Source organism: Strix uralensis, chromosome 2 (genome assembly GCF_047716275.1).
Source record: "Strix uralensis isolate ZFMK-TIS-50842 chromosome 2, bStrUra1, whole genome shotgun sequence".
NCBI classification, from domain to species: Eukaryota; Metazoa; Chordata; class Aves; order Strigiformes; family Strigidae; genus Strix; species Strix uralensis.
Window position 1 is genome coordinate 7,347,246 of NC_133973.1, and position 26,550 is coordinate 7,373,795.

General features: G+C 43.0%; 1 protein-coding gene across 3 annotated transcripts in view; it reads left to right on the forward strand.

Moving 5' to 3' along the window:
- The first annotated feature begins 12,269 nt into the window (after positions 1-12,269).
- Positions 12,270-26,550, forward strand: part of CASR (calcium sensing receptor) — an 82,190-nt gene continuing 67,909 nt past the window's right edge. For all 3 annotated transcript variants that reach the window (XR_012626787.1, XR_012626788.1, XM_074853993.1), the window contains exon 1: positions 12,270-12,452. The gene's annotated coding sequence lies outside the window, so the exon portion shown is untranslated. The remainder of the gene's footprint in view (positions 12,453-26,550) is intronic.

Sequence of the window (26,550 nt, forward strand, 5' to 3'; positions counted from 1 at the left end):
AACATGGGGAAACGGTTAGGCAACATTAAAGTAGCTGGCCTGAAATAATAAATATGATGGCTAGAAGAGAGGAACAGCAGCCTGCAGAAGAAATTAAATTTTTATAGGCCTTCTGGTGACAAAGGAGATGGTATGGAATGTGGAAGGTTTACTTCAGGGCAGATATTTTTGAACTGATATCTTGTCTCTAATATTTGATTTAGGGAATGTTGTGGGGCTATGAAAGGGGCAGGAATAGGAACAGAGATGGCCACAAACACCTTACATATGCACCTGTATGGTGATCATGTTGAAAGATTTAAGAAAAAAAAAAAAAAAAGGAGAATGCTTGCCCAAGCTGAAGAGTCACAAAGAGAATGAAAACATGAGAAAGACAGGAGACCAAACAGCAGCCTCACACTGAAAGCTGTGAACAGAGCCACTTGAAAGTACAGCACAAGGAGAGGAAAAGGCAGATTCTTTGCCTGCTCTCCTCATCTCTGCCTTTCCCGCCTAGCAGTCTACTATCACATTGCTCACATATGACTTGATCTCATATCCCAATGTATTCAACGCCCCTCTCCATCTCTCCCTCCCTGGTCCCAACCTTCCTAAGCACATAAGAACAGCCATCCTCAGTTGTAGGAAAGATTGACTTAGGAAAGTAGCATACTGCCTCTGTAGGCCAGTGGTAAATGCTGAGGGAAGGAGTATAAGAACAGTCCAAATGATGTTCAGTTCTCTCTCAGGTTTTAGAAATCCATCAGCTCAAGTCCTCCCCACAGGCCAGAACAGTCCTGGGTGGAGCTTCCTTTCATGAGATTGTCAAATCCCATTTTGAACCCATTCATACTTTTGGTCTCAATGACATCCCTTGTCACTGAACTCCAAAATCTGTGTGGAAAAGGCATTCCATCCTTTCGTTTGTTCAACACTTCTCTATATCGTTTCCCTTGCCTCCCAAACCACTTCTTGTATTATGAGAAATGGCAAATTCTTTTTTTGCTTTTTTCCAGACTATTCATGATTTTGCAGACCTCTATCATAACATATCTCAGCTGCCTCATCTCCAAACTGAACAGCCTATGTAGTCTCTCCCTGTACATAAGCTGTTCCTGTACATGGATTATTTTTACTCCTTTACTCTGTGACTGTTCCAGTTCCAGTATATCCTGGTTTTGGTGGGAGAGACCAGAGCTGAGGACAGCATTCCAGATGTGGACACGTGAGGGTTTTAGTCTTCCCATGGCATCTCCAAGTCTACTGAATTCAACAAGACGCTGAAAGGCAAATAGCTGATAGCTGAATTGAACCACTTGTAATCAGTGTAAGTCCTCTTCTACTATATAAGTACTTCTGAAAAAACAAAGAATAAAAAAAACCCAAATTAGCGACCATCAAATTATCTTGCTAGGCCCTTGTTGTGTATCTTGTAGGCTTGTTAACTTCTTTCTGCTAAAAATCCAGAACTATCGGTGTCATGACAATAGGTCCATTTGGGTTTTTTCAGTAGTGACTTAGTTATTGAATCAGCTACCAGGCAGAGGAGTGGATGTGGCCATGCAATCAGTTAGTTAAACCGGCCAGTCACTGACAGATAATGAGGTAAACAAGATCATACCAAGATTTGTTACAGACAATTAGACCAAGTCACAGCTGGTAAGGTGGAGAGGTTTCCAAATACCCAGCACTAAAGGCCTATGTAATATATCACTGCCCAGCAGGAGAGACTGTTTGTTTGCAGAGTTACTCATTCTTGTAAGCATTTGAAACTAATCTCTGCAATACAGAATATGGACATTAATTCATGAGTTGATTCCTATTTGCAAAGAAGTGGCAATACTTAACCAAGTGTGTCTTTGGAGCAAAGGACTTTTCAAGAAGCAAAATACTTCCTTAATTGAGACGTTTTGTCATAGAACCTATTACAACTGATGTAGAAAAAGAATGTAGTAGGACATATAGCTAAACGATAACACCTCTTCTTCCCTTGCCCTTCAAACGTGATGTCAATATTGACCGATAACTGAGTATTTAAAGGCCACCCCGAAAATTCTCATTGTCTATAAAAGCCTGAAGACTCACTCTGCCTAAAAAGTATGTTCTAAGGCATGATAAGGGTGCAAAAGTATATGACAAAAAGTAGGTGCAATACAATAACAACATTTTAAATTACTTTTTATGTTTTTAAAAGGAAACAGAATGTACTTTCTGATGTACATTATAGATCTATCATCCCATTAGCAGCTGTGACACGGAAGACAAGAGGAGATTAATTATTTCCTTTCTTTAATGACTAGATTTATTCAGTAATGGATGAACAGTACGTGTGACCATTTCACAGGAAAGCAGAGGTGGCTAATGAGAGCTTCATTAAGACTGATGATCAAACAATACCGTAATAAAGGCATAAATTCAGAGGCTGGGATGTTATAAAGACAGGAGAAAGCATTGTGAATGTGTAGTCTGAACTCTTCTGTAACAGACTGTTGGATTTGGAATTAATGTCCTGATTATTAAAAAAAACAGTTTTGAATTTAAAAGATTTCCATTGCAGGAGATTGTATCAGAAATTGTTGGTAATTGTTCTGACAACTATTTGCCAGCAATATTACAAAATTTACCTTATTTCAAGTCTGAATTTGCTTAAATTCAAATTCCAGTAAGTGTCTCTTGCCCTGCTAGGTGTCTGAGTGTAAATGCAGGCAAATGGATGTGTGTCCATTTCTGAGGAGTTGAGGTCTTACCCATCTCTTTTTGCCTAGCTTGGAACACCAAACAGGTAAGGTTATCTACTTTTTGCCTTACCACCATAAAATTGTCTTTGGCTTTGAAACTGAAGAGCTCTTTATTACCACTTCCCCCTCCACACACCCCCCCCCCTGCCATATTGATACTTGATGGCTGTGATAAGCTCACACCTTCACCTTCCTTTTCATAAACTAAACAAACCTGTCTCTTTCAAATTTTCACTGAGGCATTTTTTCCAAATCTTTAATAATTCTTATGTGTTTTTTCTTGCTCATCTCCAGTTTTAAGGCCATCTGTCTTAAAGTGAGAACATTTGCACTTGATACACTATTCCATCTGTTGGCACAGCAGTGCAAATCAGAGGTAGAAGATCTCCAATTTATAAATTAACAGTTTTCTGTGCAGCATTGTTCAGGTGAAGCTGATGTTCATCTACATGTCCATTGAGACGTCCAACTGCTTTCATAGAAGTTGAGGACTAAGCCATAACGAATACATGCACAAATATCAGTGTGTGTGGACTTCTCATCATGAATAACCAACATCAGCTGAAGAGATTAGATTGTTGTGAATGACTGAGTAGAAGTGCTGAGCTAAGACTGATGGCATTTTGTGTGAATCTAAAATGATACTGAGAAATACATTCATCCTGGTTTTAATTTTTTTTTTTCCTCCAAATTTTAAGGTCCTCACTGAAGTATCTTGGTTAGAAGCAAAAATTGCCCCGTGCTGCCTCTCTACTCCATAGAGACAGACACCTCCAGGGGGTTGTTCAGATCTTTTGATGGGGCCTTATGCTTTCACTCACCTCTGTGATGTGTGATACAGTAAGTATCTTAAAGGATCTGCATTACAGATCACTGCTTGCACTGCCAGTTCTTCATCTGTCTATTGTTATTAGAGAACAACAGGAGACAGCAACTAATTCGTAGAAAGGCCGATCCCTGTGATTTATATGGAGGAGTGCATTAGCATTCAGCCTTCACTACAGTAAAAACTTCCACTTATAAAGATTGTAGGGAAAAGTAGCTATTAACCTTCATCATCATGAATAATTAACCACGCCAGCAGCTGAACTTAAGATTCATCTCTCAGTTAATGTTTGTCCAGACAGATAATACCTGAACTGACCAAAACGAAACACAAAACCCACACCACACCCAGCCAGTCAAAATCTGCTCATGCCTGCAATCGCATGAAGCAGAATTGACTCTTTAAATAAATAACATTTTAAAATTATTTTTAGTGTGTGAGCTAATTAAGATCCTTCTGTGCTTAGAAGGCTGTTTATTATTCAAAGTGTAAATTCTCTGGGAATGCTACAATTTTGGGACAGAGCATATGCACAATTCAAAAGTGGAACAGAAATTAAAAGAGAAAGGAGTTGGAAGAACAACCCAGAAAAACGATCTTATGTGCATATGGCTAGAAAACTGGCTAAAATGCAGCACTTCTGTGACATGGTCTCTTAACAGAAGTGCAGCAGGACATCAGGCAGGACAGAAGCTAAGGAGCTGTGGGAAACCCGAGGGGATATCAAGAGGCTTCCCAAGAGTAAATGAGCACTTAAGGTTTAGTTTTGACCTTGAAGTTTTTGAATACATACATATAGGTCCTCCAAAAGCACTTCTAAATACAGGGGGGAAACATTCTTAAACTGTGCAGCTGTAACTTCAAAGTCTTCTGATTTCAACATAGTTCTATGTTTGTTTTGAATCCTATGGTATAACATTTTCTTGGGTTGTCAGTGCTGAAAGGATGTTTGGAAGTCTCCTTTGAGGTCAGATCTGATGGTTCTCCATCCCAACATTTCACTTGCACCAACTGCAGACTAACACAAAGGGAATAACGTTCAGGCACCTGCAGACTTCATAATCACTATTGCCTCAGAGAGATGTGCTGCCTTTGTGCTTCAGTCTGAGGAAAAAAGACAGGACAGCATGTGCAAGATTTTTCTGGAGCTCTCCTGAACCAAACTTTGGAAATATAGAGAAGAAATAAAGGTATGAAAATGAGGGAAGACAGTGAGAGAACTAATACCAGAAGGGGAAAAAAAAAAAAAAAAAAAAAAAAAACAACAAAACCCAAAACCAAAAAACTGACTGAGGAAAGATCAGAGAATACAGGAGGAGCCTGACTGGAAAAAGCAAACAGCCAGACACTAGTAAATTTTGCCTTCAGTTCAGTTATTGTGCTAATGCTGGAAAGCTTCATCCTCGGTGGCCTGCTTTTTCACACTAGTTGTCTCTCTTAATTTATGAGCAAACAGAGATGCTGTTCACCACACTGATTTTTAAACAGTTGTTAACAGGCTTTGGAGCTGAAATGTGGAAAGCAAGTCCTACCTCTCAGAATTATTGTTTGAAGCTGGCAGCCTTCTGGTGCGTATATCACTACATCCATTTTGACTGGCTCACATCTGAAAAGTTTTCTTTGCAATCATACAATGTGGACATGAAACTGTTATTTTATCCATGGCTAGCTCCTGAAGTACAAGATGATTCTGTCATGAGGGAAAACAGCCAGCGCACTAAGCTGCCCCAAGTAGGCCAAATGTGACCTATAGATCAAACAAATGGAGGGACTGAATAATAAACAAAGCAGCTACAATAGTTATAAATAACATTTTTAACAGAAAATTCATTGCTGAAAAGTGATAGCAAAGTAGATTTTAAGAAGAGTGTGCTTGGCTGTGATTAATAGAGGGACAATGTTCTCTGTGTGCTTCTGCTTTGATATTCAGCAAATACCTTGGAGCTTTTGTTTTGGTTTTTCATACTCCCCAGGGCAGGATATTCCAGGGTTGCTCAACAAATAACTGCTCAAATGATATTGCTTGGGCTGCTTGTATCTGCCAGAGTAGCCCTGCCCAACTGGACGGATCCTTTTAAAAAAGCTAAGGAGGGAGAAGAAACACTTAAGGATAACCAAATAAGAAGTGACTGTGCCTGAAAAAGGAATATGAGAACAAAGACGGTGAAGAGGGAAAGGAGTAACGAAAAGGTGAGAATGGACATCACCAGCTATTTCCAGATCTGTACATGAGGAACACAGACCCTCGCCAAGAAAGTAGAACATTTCAAAATTAGTTTGGAGGTGGTCCTGGAAAATGTACATGCAGAGTGATTCTGCAATGGCAGCAGGGGGGATGGACTGGATGTGAACTTACCAGGTCTCTTCCATCTCCAGTTTCTATGAAAACAGTCACCATTCTTTAGCAATATGATAAATATTTTAAAAATCATAGATACAAACTAAATAAAACATATTAAATAACAAGTTCAGCCAATTTAATCATGACTTTTCAACTTTTTAAACCAAGACAGCAGGGAGGAAGAAGGAACAGGCTTGAGATTTTTAGTCCTCTTTGTTTAAGGCTAATTCACATAGGACACACCTTCATGAGACTTGTTCAATAACATTTGTGGAGCTGGGCTGGAGTTGTTGTTGGATTGTCCTCAGTCCACAGGGCTGCTGGTTTTGTCCAATGCACACTGGGTGCTGTCTCTCTCTAGCAGCCTTTAATTCAGATTTTGCCTTGTTTATGTTTCACTCCTAGGCTGGACCAGTAGATTTCATTTTGGATAGTGTAATACCAGCCTAGTCCTTTCAGCATTTAGTCACCAAAAGCTGATTCCTTTCTTCATTCCTGCACTGACCAAAACAACATCAACTGCCCTCCAAGAGCAAATCTGCTCCTCTGTAAGTAATCCAGATACACAGACTTCATGGTCCTCAGCAGGGGAAGAAGAATTTTTGCCTTGAAAAACAGAACTAATTATTTGAGCACGTGGTGTATCCATAAAGTCTAGCTGCAGCAAGGGGACTTGTGTTCCATGGGACAGCCACTAGACAGTGATATAGGCACATCTACACAGCCAAAGTATGTAGGCTTCACACCCCTGTAATAGCCCCAGCCTCTCGCTAGCATTTCCTTCACAGCCTAACAGCTCAAGTTTTCTCTGAATCCCTGTCAAAACTCAGCTTGCATATGATCCTTCTGAGTACTCATTGTTCAGTCCTAGCAGAGAGGAACAAAGGCTTGAATATTTTCTCCTACACAAGCCAAAGATGAGGAACGTTCTGGGGTAGAGGGAGCCAGGGATATGACTTGCCTCTGGTGCTCAGCTTGTCCAATGGAAAGAAGACCTCAGCCTTCTGGCTTGTCAGTCTTGAAACTATCAGTCTAGCTTCTTTTATTAGCAGTAAAAGAAGTTTAAGAAGTTGAGGCAGACATAGTCATTATCCCTGTCACATACTTCCCTGAATTTATGTAACAGAACAAAACAACGGAGAGCCTTATTTGGGCTTTATCAGTATAATTCTCTTCAGCACATCAGGCCCTGGGAGCAAGACTCATCCATCAATAACCTGGCTCAATTTTGGGCTTCAGCTTCCCAGGCAACTGCCTCAAGCCACTTACATTCCACACCACAGAGGTATTAAGCATACCTCTGGCAAACACCAGCCGCATCCTCAGAAAACTTTGTCAGAATGAACATCAGATTTTCCAGTTATCCCATCTCACTTTGTGTTGCATTAAAGGGTAAGAGTGTTCTAGCCAGTCCTCAAAGATTAGAGGGACTAGGGGAGGCTGGACTAACCTTTTAATAGGCCAGTTAGTCATGCCTATAGGTCTGACACCAGATGCACAAACAGCTCGCATGCTGTAGGTCCAGTCACGTTCAAAAGAAGCAGTCAGGTATACTCATAGTACGGTCTATTCTGATGCAACATTTACAGACTTTTTGAGATTGCCACTGATAAATACACTAAACTGCAGAATGGCTATATAGGTCTACAAACAAAAACGCAACTGATTGCAATCATAAGCTTAATTTCCCGGGTAGTCACTCAGCCTAGCTGAGGTCACAAATCTTACCAAATGTTGTCCCTTCTGAGGGGCAGCAAGGAGAACAAACCCGTCGATCTGTCCCTGCCATTTGGTGTCAAATTCTCATCCCTCTGAGTTAGCTGCGAACTCAGGGTAGTATTTATCCACTATTGTGCCAAGTGTGTATGTGTGGCTGGGTGGGACTGTTGTCAAGCCCCTGTACCTTGAGCTGTAGCACAAAGCATTTCTTGGCATAACTTCCAAGAAGTTGTGCAAAACATTTCTTGGGAAAAGCTGAAGAATGGGACCGTGCGCTTCCACCTCGCTTCGCATTCCTCCTCAATGCCATGGCAACACAAACCACTGGATCTTCACTTTGTACTGTGCCTGCTCTAGGCAACAAGTGTTCGGCCAGTGTGGGTTTTGCAAGTTTTTTCACTGTTTTGTGCTCCCAACACTTCCAACACTTTGCACCTTGCCATCTAGCCTTTACACCTTCTTCCTGACCCTTTATTCTTCCCCAACCACATTCACATCCTGGATAAGGGACATATAAAATGGAAGAGGCTAAATTACAGGAGCAGCAAGCCTGTCCGAGCACCAGCGCACCCTCCTGACTAGGGCCAGGTTGATCAGGAAGCATTCCAAGCCCTTTTGGAGAGATGCCTGACTGCTGCACTTGAGAGCTGCAAGAGTTCTGTTTGGGATGTCACCTATGCCTTTGTCCAGATGATGGACAGAGTTGTCCCTCTGCAGAGTTTCTCCAGGAAAATGGGATTATTTTGTCCTTCACACCTAGAGGGGACCAGCAGCGGGTGGACAAAATGCCAGTATGCAAAGAGCAACCTTCAATAAAAACTTTATTCTCAGCTTTATAAACTGACACCTGCCCTGTTCACATCAACACATGACCTCACCGCTCCCCATGCCTTTGTGAGACTCCATCACCTCCTGGCACCTGCACACCCCCTACTCTGGCTACTCACTAGGAGATTAAGTTGGAGTGGCGAAAGTCATCCACAGTGTAGGGTGGGTGTGCAATATGATCCAACAGAGTCGTTATCCTGAGCAGGGATCATTAGAGGCATCATCAAAAGAATCAGCAGCTTAACATAACTTGTCCGACTATGCCCTAAAGGACAGTCCATGAGACCCTATTTGCCTGAATTCTGCACAATAAGATGCCTAATAAGATACATAAATCCTCAGGAGGTCCAACTGACTACAGATGCCACCCCAGTCAATGATCTCCTCCAGGAGTTCTTCCCAGCAGTTGCCCACCTCTCTCCCAACCCATTTTCACCTCTGAATTACTAACATGCCAGGGCATCTGATGATATACAGTTGGAAACCATACCAGCCCTGCAATCAAACAAAACCCTTGCAAGAGAAAAGTAGCTGTTTCTGAGGGTCCTTCTGTCCTTCTGAACTCTCTTCTTGTTCTGTGAGACACCCCTTGTTAATCCCTGGATTATCTCTCCACTGACACCACAAGTGTCTTTCCATCACAAGGGACCTGCTGCAGGCTGACAGACTTGCTTGACAATACAACCTTTGATCCTCTGAAATCTAACCCTGAAGGACACAGTGCAGCAGAGCTGACCACACTACCCTGGAAACCAGAGAAGTCTCTTACCATCTCAGCTTTTCTCTTCTTTACCCTTAAGTCTGGTGCTCCAGCTTGGCCCTTCCTGGCTTTTCCTTGTTTAACTGCTTGTGGTACTTCCATGAAATATTCAAAGTTGGTTTTGACTTGTAGTTTTAAAGGAACAAACAGCTTAATGTTCTCTGTAGTTCTGTGTATGTCTTTTCACTCTCACATGTGCCTTTGAGGTAGAAGTGATCCTCAGTATTTGTTGGTTTGCTTCTTTCACAGGCATGGTATCACTGAGCTACTAATGCTGTTCAGTATTACAATAAAAAGGGAATTAAATAATAACAATAATAATAACAATAACAACAACAACAACAACAATAATAAAATATTTGGCTTTTACTTGTTATTATTATTGTGTCTTTTAAGTGTATGCTGCATATGGCAAAGACAGAGAGAAGCTGGGATATAAGGACTAACTCCCAAATCAAGTCCCTACTGAAGCTGGCTTGGATCCAGAGTAGCTACTAAAAATGGCAGCTTCATCTGCAGAAAGGGTGATAATGACTGAAATCAACTGTCATTAGCACAGGACTCAAAATATTAGTGTTTCCCTGGTGTAAGGAACTTACTCTTTCTTTTTCCTCCCACCTAATTCAAAATAAAATGAGGCCATGTGAAACAAAACGAAGGATAGCATGGGTTTCAAAAGGACAGCAGGGTAATTCTTCCTCTGGAAAGCTCTGTGGCCAGCTGCTTAGGCTATTTCCTTGCGAGGTGAGAGATGTGGGTTCCAACCTCCTTACACACAGGAGGAGCTGAGTCTTCTACATCCTGGTGAGCTCCCCAAACACTGGGATTTGAGGGTGCCCTGACAAAGCCTGTTCTGGTACAGTCTGCCTGAACACTGTAGACGTTCACTTTGTTCCCTTCGTGAAGAACACCTGTCGTGTTGCTCAGGCTTAGATACAAAGGCCCCGGGTGGATGTAGCTTTACTACTTTCACTTGTGTAGCTAAGCTCCAGAAAGCAACCAGTTGTCCAGCCAGAGTACAGAAGCTCCCTATGGGCTTGTCCTGTTGCCCCTCCATTGTCCCATTTTTATCGGTGGAAACAGTTTTTCTCTGTTGCTGCTATCATGATGAAAGAAGCAATCACAGAGTGATGAAATGACCAATAATGGGGAGCTACAATTAATATCAAGAGAAATCAAAAAAGCAAACCTTCTGTCACACTGTTTCCTATTTGATACAAACATGCCTCAAATACGGAGCCACACAAAACCTATGGCATAAATCCCATGGCTGGCTAAGTGGGGGGAGTGCAGCAATGAATACAGCAATGTCTGACTTACAGATTTTGTGGAAGAAGTTTGGAAAGATACCACAATCTGACATCTGACCTGGATCATTTCCCATCTTAAAGGTTTTGTTTTCTTCCATCTTTTCTGTCTCTGCCCCATAACTACAGCTAGATGATTACTTGAAATAACTGACTCTCCCTTCTCCTCCAGTTTCTGCACAACCAGAGAACAGCCTTTAAAAAGTTGTTTTATTGCCATGCTACGGCATAGTCCTGAAAAACCTGACTCCAAATACTCAGTGTACAAAGAAATCTCCACTGTTTCTTCAAACAAGAGTTTCTTTTGATTTGGGATTTGAAACAGTAACACTTTTGACTGCTGCAGGGAAGTGGAAGAAGTTTGCTTGGGTCCCTAAATGAACATTTAGTTTGACCTGAATAGGGAATTCTCTGAATTTCTAGACCTTTTATCTGGAGCCATCACCAATTAAGCATGATTAAGAATTGAGGAAGCTATTCACCTTTGCAATCAGGGTTTCTTTGTTTTGCTTTGGTTTGGGTTTTTTTTTCATCATCCTTATAGCTACTATAAGGATGATGAATTATTTCTTGAAAAGTTAGTGTACTGCAGTAGGAGTGGGAAAATAAATACAATTATTTACCAAATTTAACTGCGTTCTGATACACAAAACACTACTTGAAGACTTAGGTGACTTTAAGTCCGTTGGTAATTCTGCAATACTACATGGACTAGCCATTTACTAAAAGTTAGGTCCCGTGGATCTCCTTCAGAAGTAAAGGTCTCTGTCACCTCTTCAGGGTGAAAAATACAATACACTTTTAACATATTCTAAGAGTCGCTCTCACCAGTACGTCGCAACTCTAACACCATTTTTGTTGTTTTTATTTGGGAAAATGAGGACTGGACTCTCAGGACAGATGCAGACCACTGGGGTTGGGCTGTCGAATGGCACCTGAATCTGAGAACAGGGCTACATGCTACTTTTCCTTAAAAAAGCATTTTATGAGGTTAAGAGATTTCAGGCATAAACTGTATAATGATCCCAAAAAGACAGTGTTACGCTCAACCAACGTTGACAGGCCTTCGGGCGTGAGAAGCAGTGTAATGGCAGTGCTAGCCAACGATGACGAGAACATTTTGTTCTCCGCATTTTGATTCTTAAGATGAAAATAAACTGCCCATTGGGGTGAATGTCGCAAATACGTATCCGCACAACCACACCACGCAGCTTAAACTGTGCAGAGCGAGTTGAGGATTGTCTGCCTCAAGAGATGCGGGTGTCTGGTGGGGTCCCCCGCGTGGGTTCGGGTACCGGGGAAAAGCGCAAACCAGGCGGCCAGATTTTTTCGGTGTGAACTGGCACAAGCTCCCAAGTCTTGAAAAAGACACCGGAGCGAGCGCTGCTTTCCTTCCCCCCGCAGCAGGGTTCAGAGCTCGGGTACCAACCCACCGACCGCCGCTGCCCGGGGCCGCGGGGGGGGAACCACCGGCGCCCGGCAGCCCCGCGGGCACCACGGCCGCACCCCGGTGCCGGGCAGCGGAACTTGCGCCTCGGCCGGCGCAGCGCAGCCGCGGGAAGGTTCCCGAAGAGGTATCGGACTTCCCGGCACCTGCCGGCCGGGATGCGGGATGCCCCGGCCGGGGCGGAGCGGTGCGGAGCGGAGCGGGGCGCGCCCGGGCGGGTCCCCGCGGTCGCCGCCGCCCCCCCGCCTTGCGTGGGCCGTGGGAGCGGGCCCGGGTGCCGGAGGCGGCGGGGAGGGCTGGGACGGGGCCCTGGCCAAGGGGTTTCTCTCGCCCCCACCCCCCCTCCTCCCCTCGCCGCCGGTTCCCGTGAGGCTGCAAGTGCCGCCGCGGCAGCTGGGGGGGGGGGGGGGGGGGGGTTGCGGCGGGGGATGCTGCCGCCGCCCTGCCCAGCGCCGGAGAGAGGGCAGGAGCTGGTGGCGGCAGGAGCAGCCCCGGCGGCGGGACGAGGTGAGCGGGGAGCGGGCCCCCGGGAGCGGGGCCGGGGCGGGCAGGGCTCCCGCCGGGACGGGGAGCTGGGGGGGGCACACGGGGAAGGGACGGAGCGCAGCCCTCGGGGTTCGCACTGGGGCGGCAGGGAAGGAGCGGGGAGCCCGCCGGTGCCAGCGCCGGGGTCCGGCTTCGGGGGCGCAGAAACCCGGAGGAGCAGAGCCCCCGGCGAGGCGGGGTTGGGGCGGGGGGGGGGGCAAGCCGAGGGCGGCGGGGAGCCAGGGGCATTTCAGGGCTGAGCCCGGCCGGCCATGCCAGACGCAGACGTAATTGCACGGAGGGACCCCTCCGCCTCCCCTCCCCAAATCTGGGGCAGGGTAGCTTCTGATACATGTCGGCTCAGGCAAAAGGAGAAATTTCCGTAGAGCTCGGAGGTGTTTTCTCTGGCTGAAGTTATCTAGGAATAATATTGAGGGGAAGAACAGTAATTCATAACAAAACTTTAAAGAGCAACAGGTTGTTTTACTGAAATCGCACGCGCTGGGAAAAAAATCACTGCGAGTGGTCCTGATAGAAAACGGCTAATAGCAGTGTCGTGCAAACCGATTTATAACACAATTAGGAGTTTGGGGAGCTCCTAACACAACTCAAACCAAATTTCACCGTACGTCTGAAGCGAGATTCTAAAAACTAATGAATCTGACCTTAAAAAGCTTCATTTTTGACTTCTGTGGATACAGGATATGAGCCTTAGAATTACTTTCATATGTTTAATTGTTTGAAGTGTTTCCCTTTTTACTGATGTTTTTCCTACCTGAAACGCATGGTCCATTATGCACAGCCCTCCTGCTCACTGCCAGGCTCGGCCCCCCCAAAACCATCCCTGGGTGTCTTTCTGTGCAGTCCTGGTGCAAATTACAGTTAACCCCGATGGACACCCCGGGCTAGACTCAGAGGAGTAGGGGAGGTCATGGGCCAGTAGCCCTACATCTCCCAGCCATGTCCAGTGCAGTGCTCCTGGCCGGGCATGTGCGGGGTGGGGGAGAGTGGTTTTGCAGGCTTTTCCTGATTTCCCCTTTCGAGTAGTGGCTCAATCAGTCAGGACTTTTTTGCCTCCTACTCGAGTTTCACCATCGGGTGTAAATGCAAAGAGGATGTGCTGGGAGGGGCAAGGTCAGAGGAGCATTGGTGAGGCGTTGCTAAGGCCATTTCTTAGGCAGTGTAGTGTCCCTGAAAGTGTTTATGCTAATTGTGGAACTTAGAGCTCTTAACTCCTTTCTTGATTTAGCCTGGGGATGGGCAACTGTGGACTCCTTTCACTTACTGTTCTTACCTTCTCACCTCACCACGCTGCAGGACTGAGCTCTCCTTTCGATGAGAAATGCAAGTTCCAGCCCCCAGGACAGGACCCAGTTCTGTTCCCTGTGCATTCACTGGGGTCTGGTCATTGATCCCAGTGTTGTGAAGTCTGAATCCATACATCTGCTCTAGTTGCGAGAGTGGAAAAACTGGGTAGGATGATTATTAGGAATATTTTTGCTGAGGTTTACTGAGTGGTGGTGAAGGGATCTGACGGCTGTTCAGATGAAACGCTGTTTCAATAACTAGCTTACATTTAATTAACATAATTTAAGTTGTTGAAGAGTAGCTCATTTTAAAGCAGATTGATTACGGCAGGTTGGTGATGAGAAGGCATACAGAGCATCCCAAAGTAATTTCTTTTATTCTAGGATATGACATGGCTGATGTTTAGGGTCATGTATAAAATCATTAGGGTGACCCCAACTCTATGCCCAAGTGTGTGTCAAATCTTATCACAGTATTTGACACCAGCCTGTCCTACCCATAACCTCTCAAAGAGGCTAGTGATGGAGTGGGTGGTATGCAGGCAAAATTTTGACATCATTCTCAAAGTAGCAAGAGAGCAATGTTGACGGAGAAGGTCGTAGAGTTACCTCCTGTGCTAAACTTTATGGCTCAATGGAAGAATTCACATCACAGGTCTGTGAGCCTGATGCCCTTTGTGCCATTCTCAAACCTCAATACTTTCTTGATATTTGATAAGCTTGTTATAATTGTCTTCTGAAAGGTAAGCAAAAATGTCCAGTGAGACAGTGGGAGCTTTTCAGTCCACTCCCATTCCATCTGCATGTTGGTTGCAAACTGTTGCATCTACAGTTAGTTGCAAACAACCTCTTCTGCATAACTTGATAGGCTTTCTCAGTCACTTATTAACTGCAAGAGTGTGGAATGCTTTACCTGCACTAATTTGTGCCAACAATTGTAAGAACATTATTGACACTCAAGTAGACTGAGGGGGGCATTGACAGAGTGGTGGTAGGATTAGTACCAAAATCTTCTCTGCTGATGTACCAGGGCTAATTCTGTATAAGCACATTTTTTGTTCAGCTGAAAAAGTTAGGATAGATGAACTGCTCAGCTCACAAAATATGAGAGGCTGTAATCTCTTCATGTGTATGTGAAATGCTAGTGAAGGCAACGCAATCTAGTGACTTAATTGTAAAGACGATTCCAGAATCTCTTCTGGGCTTGGACACTGACCTGGGGCAAACCATTTCCTCTCAGTTTTCTGGTTTCAAAAGTGGACATAAGAACCATGCCTCATGGGGTCTAGTTAGAAATGTCATGTTTAGAAACAGGGGGTTCCAAAGCACACTGGAATTTCCATGCAAAAAGCTCCGTATTGTTGTAAGGTATGGTTACCATATGGGAAAAGGCAAAGCAGAGGGGTTCAGAAGTTTCTGATCCTTTTTTCTTGCCATTTTCAGGAGGGTTCAACTGGCTGTTGTAGTTCATAGGGTCAGGTGACCACTTCTCTGTTCTGCAGTCTTCATGTGGACCTTATAACTAGATCCCCTCTACCTGAAACTAGTTTTACTGATTTAAATCCATTTTGGAGTTGGAGGAAAAACTTCATGCTGCTGAACTTGATATTTTCAATTTATTAATAGTTAGCTTGGGGCACTTGGGGCTGCTGTATTAACCTGTCTCTGCCTACAGTGCCTGGCAGTGGGACAGTAACTACTTGGTGCTGAATACTTTGGTGGACAAGATACTGAATACCTCGGTGAGTCTCTGATATGGGTATTACAGTTAGTAAGTGCCTGGGTTCTGATGTTTGCTTCTTGAAAAATGTGGTGTTAAATACAGCTGTGGTATTGCAGATAGAGATATGCAATATTGTCTTGTGCAGAAAGTGAGGGCCGTTGTGCTGTGTCCTAAGTCTGGAGGTAGATTTGAACCATTGCTCCTCAGGACTTGTCAGAGTGGAAGTACTCGTGGTTAATTGTGGCACTTCACATGCTAACAGTGACCATTCCAACACATTGCACAGGGAATGGGAATTTGTGATGGCCCAAAGAGAAGAAAAAGATGACAGAGAAAAGAAAGAAGGATGGGGAAGGAAAAAGAGACAGGAGCAAGGGTGGCAATAATCCTAGCAAAGTGAACATTTTCCAGTAAGCAGTTCTGAATGTGATGTAAAAAATAACAACTGAAAGTTTTATTTTACTACACAGAGCCCAAATTCTTCCTTTGATCTCTGTACAAGCTTCCTTTTGGCATCTGTGGGAGATCAGTGGAGAGAGGGGAGTGTGTAGTCTTGAATTTATGATGCAGCCCGTGGACAGTCATGAAATGGAATTCAGTCCTCTCAAAAAATGAATACATAGCCGTGAGTCAACCAGAAAGGTACACTCATGGTCCTGAAATAAGTGATAAAAATCAGTCTGTTCACATACATTTTGCAACCAAAACAGTAGGTAAGTTATCTGAATACTCTGTTCATTGCAGCTAAACTGTTGGCATCTATTTAAAAAAAATAACTCCGTGTCCATGCTACTGTCTACAGGAATTCCTTAATACACTTGGTTTGTGTAATAGTTTACACAAATACTCTATTTTTGAGACTTTTTCCAGTATTCAGCATCTAGAAAGAGTTATTTCAGCTTAGTCAGTTAGGAACACATTAAGTGGCCTCTAATGAGTAACAATAAATACTCTACAACACTGTCTTAAATTATGGGATCAGTTTAGGAAATTTTGCTAATTAAACTTATTACTTGAAAATAGCAATATGTGAGCTTTAAAAGGTAGGTGACAGATACATCACCCTTTCTAAGCAAACCAAATACACAAGAATTCATAGAACTTAAGATGATTGATTTCAGGATTTTTTTCAGGTGTTTATCATGAATAATCAACATATAGGTCTATTCATCTACAGAAAGCCACTTTAACTCAAAAGAGTTTGACATCTGATGCTTCTGTTTGCCTATTGTGCCACTGCTCTACTTGGGCACTTGATATCTTGAATTAAAACATTGGGAAGCTAGGGGCTTTGGGTTTTTTTACATAAATTTTATAAGAAGCAAAACATTTAGGAGGAACCCAAAGCAAAATCTAACATTAAAGTGTGACTATGAATCATCCTTGCTCTGAGAAGCTCTACCTCCTTTCTGCCTTCGGTCAGCAAGTCCTTCCAGCACCATGACACTACTCAGGGCAGTCTGCTGGGTTTTGCAAGGAGTAAGGCTGCTGACCTGTTCCTGTTACCATTACTTGTCTCCACTTAGGAGGACATCTCGTAAAGGAAAATAGTGGTCTACAGTATGCTCTGCAAACAGGAAAGAGACCTGGTCCCTACCATAAAGTGCTCTCAGGCAGATTAGGTTAAGGACATGAAAGACATTTCATCTTTCCATTTCCCGTCATGATCTCCTCAAGGCAGAACTTAACAGATGTAGTCCTTTTCTCCAAAAAGTACCATCTAACCTGTATTTTCCTCTTTCTGCTCTCTGTGCTTTCTTTTTACATCGTAACATTAATCTTGAAAAGGGGACATTCATTCCCCATTTCTGGGGGATGGCACCATTAGTTAAGCATTTGCTTGTGAAGTTTCTTTGTTTGAGAATGGCCTGTGCTAAAGGAGCACCACTGAAGACAAGCTCTTGGAGGAATGTAATGTTATGGGGAGATTTCCTCTGGCCCCATTACTCCTGGCTCCTCTAGTACCAACTGGTAGCATGAGGAGGGGATGGAGATGGGAGCAGACTGACTGTTTCAGTGAATGTGCAACAGATCTGCATCTCTTATACTGGCTGTTAGTGTCAAAGCATTCAGCAGACTCAGGAGCTCTCCAGGAGCATCCACTCACGGCTGTGTTCACATGGTCCATTGCACAAAACTCTCCACAGAGGCAGGGCAAAAAGGGAGGTTGAGATCTGGTGGTGATGGGTTTCATCAGTGACTTTACAGGACTGAGGTCGCTGATGGGTTGTTCATCCAGTCTTCTACTTAAATTCTTCTTTGAAAAGCCTGAGCTGATCTATAGCTTGCCGACAGTTTTGTTGGCATCCTTCCTTCTTCTAAGGAAGGTTCAGGTACCTTTAAAATACATGGCGAGTACCATTTCAGGTGCACAGCAGTATGCCACGTAGCCTGCAGCCGCTGCGCCCTGGAAGGACAAGGGTCTTTTGCAGGTCCTGTGTCATGTCTGCCAGACCGGTGCGGTTCTCTCTGATATTCTAGCGAGGCACAGTGTAGGCAGGTTTAGATGTCTAGACTAGTGCCTCAGTAGTTGGTGCTTGTGGCAGGAATCGCCTCCTTGTTCCCATCTTCTTCCATCTCTCACCTCATTGCTGTCTTTGGCACACGCAATGCACATTTCTGCTCAGTTCTTTGGCACCACTTTGTAGGAAGCCATGACTGAATGGGTCCACATGTACCACACTCAGTCTGCTATGGTAGCTGCTTTCAAAATGGCCCATTTAGCTGTATGTGTTTTTAAATATTTTGAACATGTCATAATTGGTTCTCATTAGGAACTTCTGACTAACCCTGAGCTAGCCAGCTGTCCAAGCCCTGCAACAGCAATCCAGTTTTCAGATCTCTCTCTTCGTTTATGTTTTAGAATGTGTTTTACATTTAGCCTTTGAGGAGGAATTTAACAAAGCTGTACCCAGTCTACACCAAGCAGTACACTCTACACCATGTAGTGTTGCAGCTGTTCAGATGCCATTCTTTCTACACAAGTGTTTTGAAAGTATTTTGAATTGTAGAGGTAGTTCCTTCCAGGAGAGTTTGTACTGGAGAGACAACAGTCTGCTCGAAGGACAACTAATCTACGCTACATTTAAGTCCCACAGGTATTTTATGTCTTCTGCATAGCCATATATTTTGCAAGACTGTCATATTCTTGCACAAATGATAAAATGTCAAACCCTGCTGATGAGTTTCCTCCATTCAGTGGCCTTCCATCTATGGAGAATGCACAGATTTATAAACCAAGCTGTAATCTTAAATCTTCTGCTGCTTGTATTTATTATTTCAGGGAACCTGCCTACAGTCCTTATCTTACCTTAGGGAGGCAACTGTAATTCTCCAGTTTTATGTATTAGAGATAGAAGGGGCTGGATCCAGTTAGTGAATGATAAACTGGGTGTAAAACTCTGGTTTCTAAACAACTGAAATAGGTTCCACCTATTGCGCAAAAATGTCCTTTAAATACATTAAATACTCCATATGATACCCTTGTCTAAAGCATTGTAATGAGGATACAAACATTAATATCAACAGTAATGTGTGAATGTATTTATGAATGTATAAGCATGAATTCATGATATGATTTAGACTTCTGTCTTTAACAAACATACCTATAGCAGATTATGCTTCTTTTACTTCCCAGGATAGTCTTAGGTTGAACAATTGTGGCAGCTAGCTAAGGTACAATTGCTGCTGCTTCCATTTCTGATGAAGCAGTGTTTGCACAGTTACTGGTCTCTGATGTGTCATGTCCATTTTCATGGACATTTGCATACCTAAGCCTTTGAAAGCAGCTGTCAGTCAGAAGCTCTGCTTAATCTTAAGGAGAAGCCTTTACCTTCCTTCCTCCACAGTTAGATCAGAGCATGTCCTTTGAACATGCTGCCTGGGAGCTTTCAGTTGAGAGCTCTGAGCAGAGTCTCTCTACGACGTGGTGCAGGAGGCACAGTGTGAATGTGCTGGCTTGCAGAGATGAGATCTCGACCCTCTAGGCTTAAGCAGCAGCTGGATGACACTTCTGAGGGTGGAAAAATCTCTGTGACTAAAGTGGATGATGAATATCTCAAGAACCTCCAAGGACCTGATCTTTAGTTCCTCAGTGTTAATAACTGCAATCCCTTCCTCTTCTGGAGTGCCTGCAACATTTACTGTATCTGTTTCACTCTACTTAAGTGTTGAAGTTTTGGGTCACAGACATGAGAGCTAGAAGTGTTTAGTTTTAATGGAAAACTGAGGTTCAAATGAAACCACATGGTCCCTGATCACCAAAGTCATAAGTACATTCTTGCTGAGTTTGTGCTCTGACCACGGATGCATCAGTAACTCTGTGGCTGGAATCTCACACACGCAGGATCTGATGCCATATATTAGAAATAGCCAGAACAAAGCAGATTAAGTTTTTTGGGAGTTGTTTTGCTGTAGTTATTTCCATTGCTTTCACAGAGTCTATTTCAGTTTTCAATTGGGGCAATTAAGTATTTTATGAAGGAAGAGCAATAAAAATTGGCACTCTTAATGGGAAGGAGTTCACTACAACCAGAAATATCCATATGTACTGGCCAGTGTCATAGGTAAACAGTATGGAGAGATGTGCAGTGGTTCTTGTTGTTGGACTTCCTGTGTGCAGTTATAGAGCTGGAGGTACTCAGGTAGGGGCCTGGATCTAGCCATTTTTCAGTATTTGTCAAAGTGGAATTCCTCTAGCTGAAGTAGGACGTGTCTGATGTTATATCATCAGCACTGGGGGCAGCCAGCAACACAGTGCAGTGAGAGATGCTGCGGTGGTAGCACTGAAACCAGCAGTAGTGAGAGGGTCCGGAGGAGATGTGGAGACCTGAAACCAGCAGTAGTGAGAGGGTCCGGAGGAGATGTGGAGACCTGAAACCAGCAGTAGTGAGAGGGTCCGGAGGAGATATGGAGACCTGAAACCAGCAGTAGTGAGAGGGTCCGGAGGAGATGTGGAGACCTGAAACCAGCAGTAGTGAGAGGGTCCGGAGGAGATGTGGAGACCTGAAACCAGCAGTAGTTAGAGGGTCCGGAGGAGATGTGGAGACCTGAAACCAGCAGTAGTGAGAGGGTCCGGAGGAGATATGGAGACCTGAAACCAGCAGTAGTGAGAGGGTCCGGAGGAGATGTGGAGACCTGAAACCAGCAGTAGTGAGAGGGTCCGGAGGAGATGTGGAGACCTGAAACCAGCAGTAGTTAGAGGGTCCGGAGGAGATATGGAGACCTGAAACCAGCAGTAGTGAGAGGGTCCGGAGGAGATGTGGAGACCTGAAACCAGCAGTAGTGAGAGGGTCCGGAGGAGATGTGGAGACCTGAAACCAGCAGTAGTGAGAGGGTCCGGAGGAGATATGGAGACCTGAAACCAGCAGTAGTGAGAGGGTCCGGAGGAGATGTGGAGACCTGAAACCAGCAGTAGTGAGAGGGTCCGGAGGAGATGTGGAGACCTGAAACCAGCAGTAGTTAGAGGGTCCGGAGGAGATATGGAGACCTGAAACCAGCAGTAGTGAGAGGGTCTGGAGGAGATGTGGAGACCTGACAAGAGGCAGCAGTGTGGTGGGAGTTGAGGTGGGCACAGTGCTGGCACTGTCCGCTCTCTTACAGACCCACCTACGTGAAGTGTGGGAAGAACATCATCCTGTACGTGGCTGTGGGAGTGAACAGGGTCAGCGAGGTGCAACAAGGCCGAGTGCTCCCCATCTGTTATTTGTATGAGGATGACATGCTTTTCCTCTGCAATGCTTGGTTCCTTTCTCCCCTAATAAACTATTCCTTGCTTTGTATGTCAACATGTTATTTGTAGAAATAGACTTATTGCCTGCTAATGACACTGAGACATAGCACAATTTCTGTGATTATAGGTGGGGACTATTGCTGGTGATAGCTGCATTTGATGGGTTCTTTTAAGAACCTTTAGATTGGTGGCAGTGCCTGGCAAACGCCACTAAAGATCCCAATGACATCTTGTGAGAAGAGACTATTGACAAAGATTGTTATTGAGGAACAGATTATTTTAATGCTACTATATCTAAATAATTTAAATAACTCATTCTGAAATTAATTCTTTTTCCTGAAAGTTTTATCATTTTGCCAAAATATCTTTCCTATAAGCAATGCCATGATATTGTTAGAGTTTACAATTTTTAAAGTGAAATCTTATTCTGGGAGGTGATTTGTAGTAGTCTCATTTTCTTATTCAATAAGTCTGTTGCCATATTTGTCAAGGTGATAGCTGCAGTTACTAAAGACTAAAACAAATCTTGGGCACTGTGGATTCTATTTACATTGCAAAATCGGCAGAGCTGACACAACAATTTGTATCCTCTTGCTTCATGTGCATTGCCTAGAGAATTACTGACTTGTAATTGAGAATTGTTGACAGTTGTGCCAACAAACCGAGGGATACAGAGAAGTGTAGGTGACACTGAGGGCGCAGTTTGTTCTGACAGCTTTCTGTTGCTGTTAGCAATTTGCAAACTGGCAGGTAAGTTTGGAGGGATGGCCATTAAAAACAATAACATCTTGTAAATTTTAAAGAATACACTTGCACGCAACACATGTGGACTATTAAGATTTTGTTTTTATAGGCACTTTTTGAAACAGCCCTATGTTAGATGGCCTTGTTTGAAAGCTCTGCTTGTAGTAAATCAGAGCACATTGAAATAGCTGTCTCAGAAATAAGAAAGGTTGATTGAGACAGGATTTGAACATACAATTCCAGACAGTAAAAATAGTTGACAGCAGCTTGGCACCCAGATACTGTCTTTCATCCAAAGATCTAAAAGAGCTTTTAAAAATGTCTAATTACAGCATAATGGGTTCCCATTTTGTATCAAGGATTATGAAAGCCGAAAAAATACACAACTATAATTTTCAGGTTTGGATTTCTATTGTTGGGTACTTACATTCATACTATACTTCATGTGACTGATCTAACTGTGGGTTTAGATGACAGTTTGCATTCAAGTTTGAAAATGATCTGATCTCCAGGCCCAGAGATGAAAAGGGGGAATTTTTGATGAGTGTATAAAACATCTAAAAGCCTAAAGTATTTTGTTTCTCACTGTGATTTGCGCTTTTTTTTTTTTTTTTGATAATTTGTCTCTGACTTCAGTCTGTAGTTGCCAGCTAACATATCTTTATGATGCTTACACTAATCACAGAATCGTCTAGGTTGGAAAAGACCTTGAAGATCATCCAGTCCAACCATTGACCTAACACTGACAGTTCCCAACTACAGCATATCCCTAAGCGCTAAGTCAACTTTACTCTTAAACACCTCCAGGGATGGGGACTCCACCACCTCCCTGGGCAGCCCATTCCAACGCCTAACCATTCATTCTGTAAAGAAATACTTCCTAATATCCAGTCTAAACCTTCCCTGGTGCAATTTGAGGCCATTACCTCTTGTCCTCTTGTAATGTTGTGCCACCTTCTTCAGAAGCAAAGCAACTACAAAAATTATTCAGGGAACATTACAGGAACAATAACTAGGAAGGAAAAAGAAGTCATGATTCTTAGTTAAGCATGTAACAGAGCCATGCTGGTGTGTACTTAACAATGTGCATTTCCTCCTAAATGAAGGATTTTAGGTGAGCAAGAGTTCACATCCTGTTGGGGAAAGAGATTATCAGATCTATACCTCTTAATTAAGGGAACACAGTTTCACTAATACAGCTGGCGGTGGAGCTAGATAACTCATGGCCCTAATCTTTTCCTTTTGATACTCTGGACTGATAGAAATTGAAGATGAACACAGTGATCTACGGGCACTCTCTGCTTTGCCTATATACTTTGTCCAGTTTAAATCTGAGTGCTCTCATGTTAATTTTACAGCATTGTTTCATCCAAAAAGTTAATGGAGCACAGTTTTTAAATTGAGATGTTTCTAAAATCCAGACACCTACTTCCTCAGTACCGGCCAGCTTCCTTAATGTTTCCTGTACCTGTGGAAAATACCTGTGGGAATTAAAGTTCACCTTCTCCCAGTGGAACTCAGTTATCCAAAACCCTGTTGGAACCGCAGGCAAGTAGGTGATGTACAGAGCGGCCCTGTAGCTACATGGTGGCACGCAGGGCTGGGGCTGGCCTCCCTCTTTGTTACTGGATTTGGGCAACTGCAGAGGTGGTGGCATAAAGCTATTTTTGTTTCACCTTCTCTGGTCTTATGCCAAGAACAGCTTGGAGAGCCTGGGTAGGTCTTGTACAGCAACATTTACTTATGTGTAATTGTTCATTGCAGCACATAGTCCCTTCTCAGTCGAATGTTTAAGCTAAGCTTTGTAACAGATGCCTAGATTCATTGTTTTCTGCTATTTTTAGCTTTTATTAATAAAGTAATAAAATCCTTATCTGCATGGATTGTGTAAATCTTGGAGGAAAAAAATAAATCCCTTTTCCACTGTTTATTTAGTTTGTAAAGCCCACTGCAGTTCTGACATCTGTTTAACACAGTGCACGTTTACAGTGCAACTTAAATGGTTTAGAGTAATAATTACATATAAAAATATACAGATGTCCTCACTCTGAACAAAATCCATAACTATATCAAATGGCAAACCTTATCCCAACTCTTACTCACTATAGCTCTATTCTTCCTAAATGCCTGCGGAAGCAGAAACAATCTTGTGGTTCCCCTGCAGATTTCTAAATGAACTAACCTGCTTACACTATCTTCTTGCACCATTTCTTCAGAAATATTCTGCAGGTTCCAAGACTCAACACTGATACATATAAAATTACAATAACAGCTGCCTGACATGATATTATTCTAGGAATACTGTATGACTGTGTAAAGATTGCATGATAATGCAAATCTCACCTAGCTGAAAAATCAAAAGGTCATTCTCATTCATTCTATACTGAGATGAAAAATGAAAAAATGGATGAATAGAGCAGTACAAATTTGAGCTCATGTGGAGCTGAGCTAGTTAATTCTTCAGCTCAGCTCTAGTTCATGTGCTGCTATGACTGAAGTTATTTCATCTCATTTAAACAAATAGCAAAATAATCATTCAGGTTCAGCTGTGGCTTGAGGAAAAGCTCCTTCTCCCTGGTTACAGGATGGTTTAATACATAAGTAATCAGATAATTACAAATTGAATATAGGTAAAATTGATAACAGGTACTGAAATTTTAATTAACTTTGCACAGATTTTAATATTTATTCAGAAATTTGTATCAGGAATGAATTTCCTTTGCAGTTCTTCATGTATTGTTTGCTATTCTGTAGTCTTAAATCATTATTAGTTTAGAAATTAGAAAGCACGTATGCAAATATTGGCAACTTCTGAGGTCACATTATAGCAAGAGAAAGAAACTTCCTCAAATGTCATTGGTCTGAACAACTCTTCTGCACTCACAAATTAGAATAGAGTTTGAACCTTTGTTCAAAGCTGTGTCCTCTTTTAATCCACCTCCTGGCTTCTGATTCTGTGCCTTTTTCTCACACTGCCCCTAAATCTCCTATTGTCACACCTTCCCCACGTTGGTAGGTTTAGTTCAATCCTCTTGCTGTGTGGTCTGGCCAGTGGCAGAGTGTGTTTGAACGCTGCAGATGAGAGATTTGTTCTTCAGCCTAAGTTAAAAGCCCTGCTTCCAAGACCTGAGCCAGGGGTCTGAGCTATCTGCCAGTGTGTGTGTGGGTACGTTCACAAACAAAACAGCAGGTTCTTGTGGCTTTGTGTGAATAGGGAAGAGGGAGACTGAGAATGTTCTCGATGATACTGCTCTGAAGGAAAAATGAGGGTAGGATATGACAGAGAAAGTGAAATAATGTCAATCAAATCATGGACGCATATATAAGTTGTGTTGGGAAAGGTTTTTTTCAAATACACAATACAGTTTTGGGTCAAAAAGAGGAAGACCCATTTCATAATTGAATGACTGTAACCCAATGTGCAGGTGCCTCACTCGGAATGTAGGATGGCCTGGTTCTGGTCTTTCAGCCAGATCAGGGCCAAGTAGACCTGGTTGAACTCTGGAAGTTGTGTGTTGCAGACAAGCACCCACCTCGCCAATGGCACTGGTGTTCCTGAGCAACGTTTCTGACATTTCTGCCTTAAAGCTGGGAAAGGTCTTGTAGTTCGTCTGATATGGAATGGAAAAAATATCTTAAGTTCTGACAGCATTCATTACATGGGGGAACTTTTTTTGACATGGCTTCGTTGTAGGAGTGGCTGACATGGTTTCAAAATTCTGAATGACACCTACATGGTAAACAAATACTTGGACAGGTGTGAGCCAAACTCCTGCTGCTTTTCAGCATCACTTGGGTTCTCAAGAGTCAGATTTTTAGACTTAATCAATACCTAAACATTTGATTAGTAGCCTATTGGGCTTTTTCAATGTCCCTAATCACCTAGCTCTTTCTGGGCTTCATCTCCCCAGGTTTGAGGACCCAAGTCTGGAGTGTCCTTTGAAATGGCATGTGATTATGGTGTGTCATAAACTATTAGTATTTCTTTGATTAAATGTAGTTTAGAATTAAATATATTCTCTCTCACTGAATCTCCAGTTCTTACTTTCAGTTCTTAATTTCTTCATTTCCTATTGTTATCAATCATAACTGTCTTTATTCAGCAATGTTTTTGGTGGAGGTGCATCAGAAATAGGCCTATATAGGTATATATATATATTTGTAGGTCTATATAAGGCACTGTGGCTTAGGGAAAGCTAAACTAACTACAGTGATTGATCCATTTCAACATGTGTCAAACACATTGACAGTAAATGGTACTTGAACAGATGCCTGTCTCAAGGCCTGAACTTAAGATGATGGACCTGTGTAACCACATTGGTTTGGAACCCATGTCTTTGCAAATGAGACAGCAGGTTTTTTCCCTAAAACCTGTGTTGCGTTAAAGCTGCAGGTAAAGATCACTTTGCTTATTTTTACTGCACTGACATGATGCAAACTTTATTCAACGTAGCTAGATCCCAGAAGACACAGCATAGCTGACAGATTTACTAGCAAGGCCAAAGCCGGGAACAGCAGTCTGGCAGGCAGACACACTGCTGGGTTTATGTGATTCTAAATACATAAATACATTAA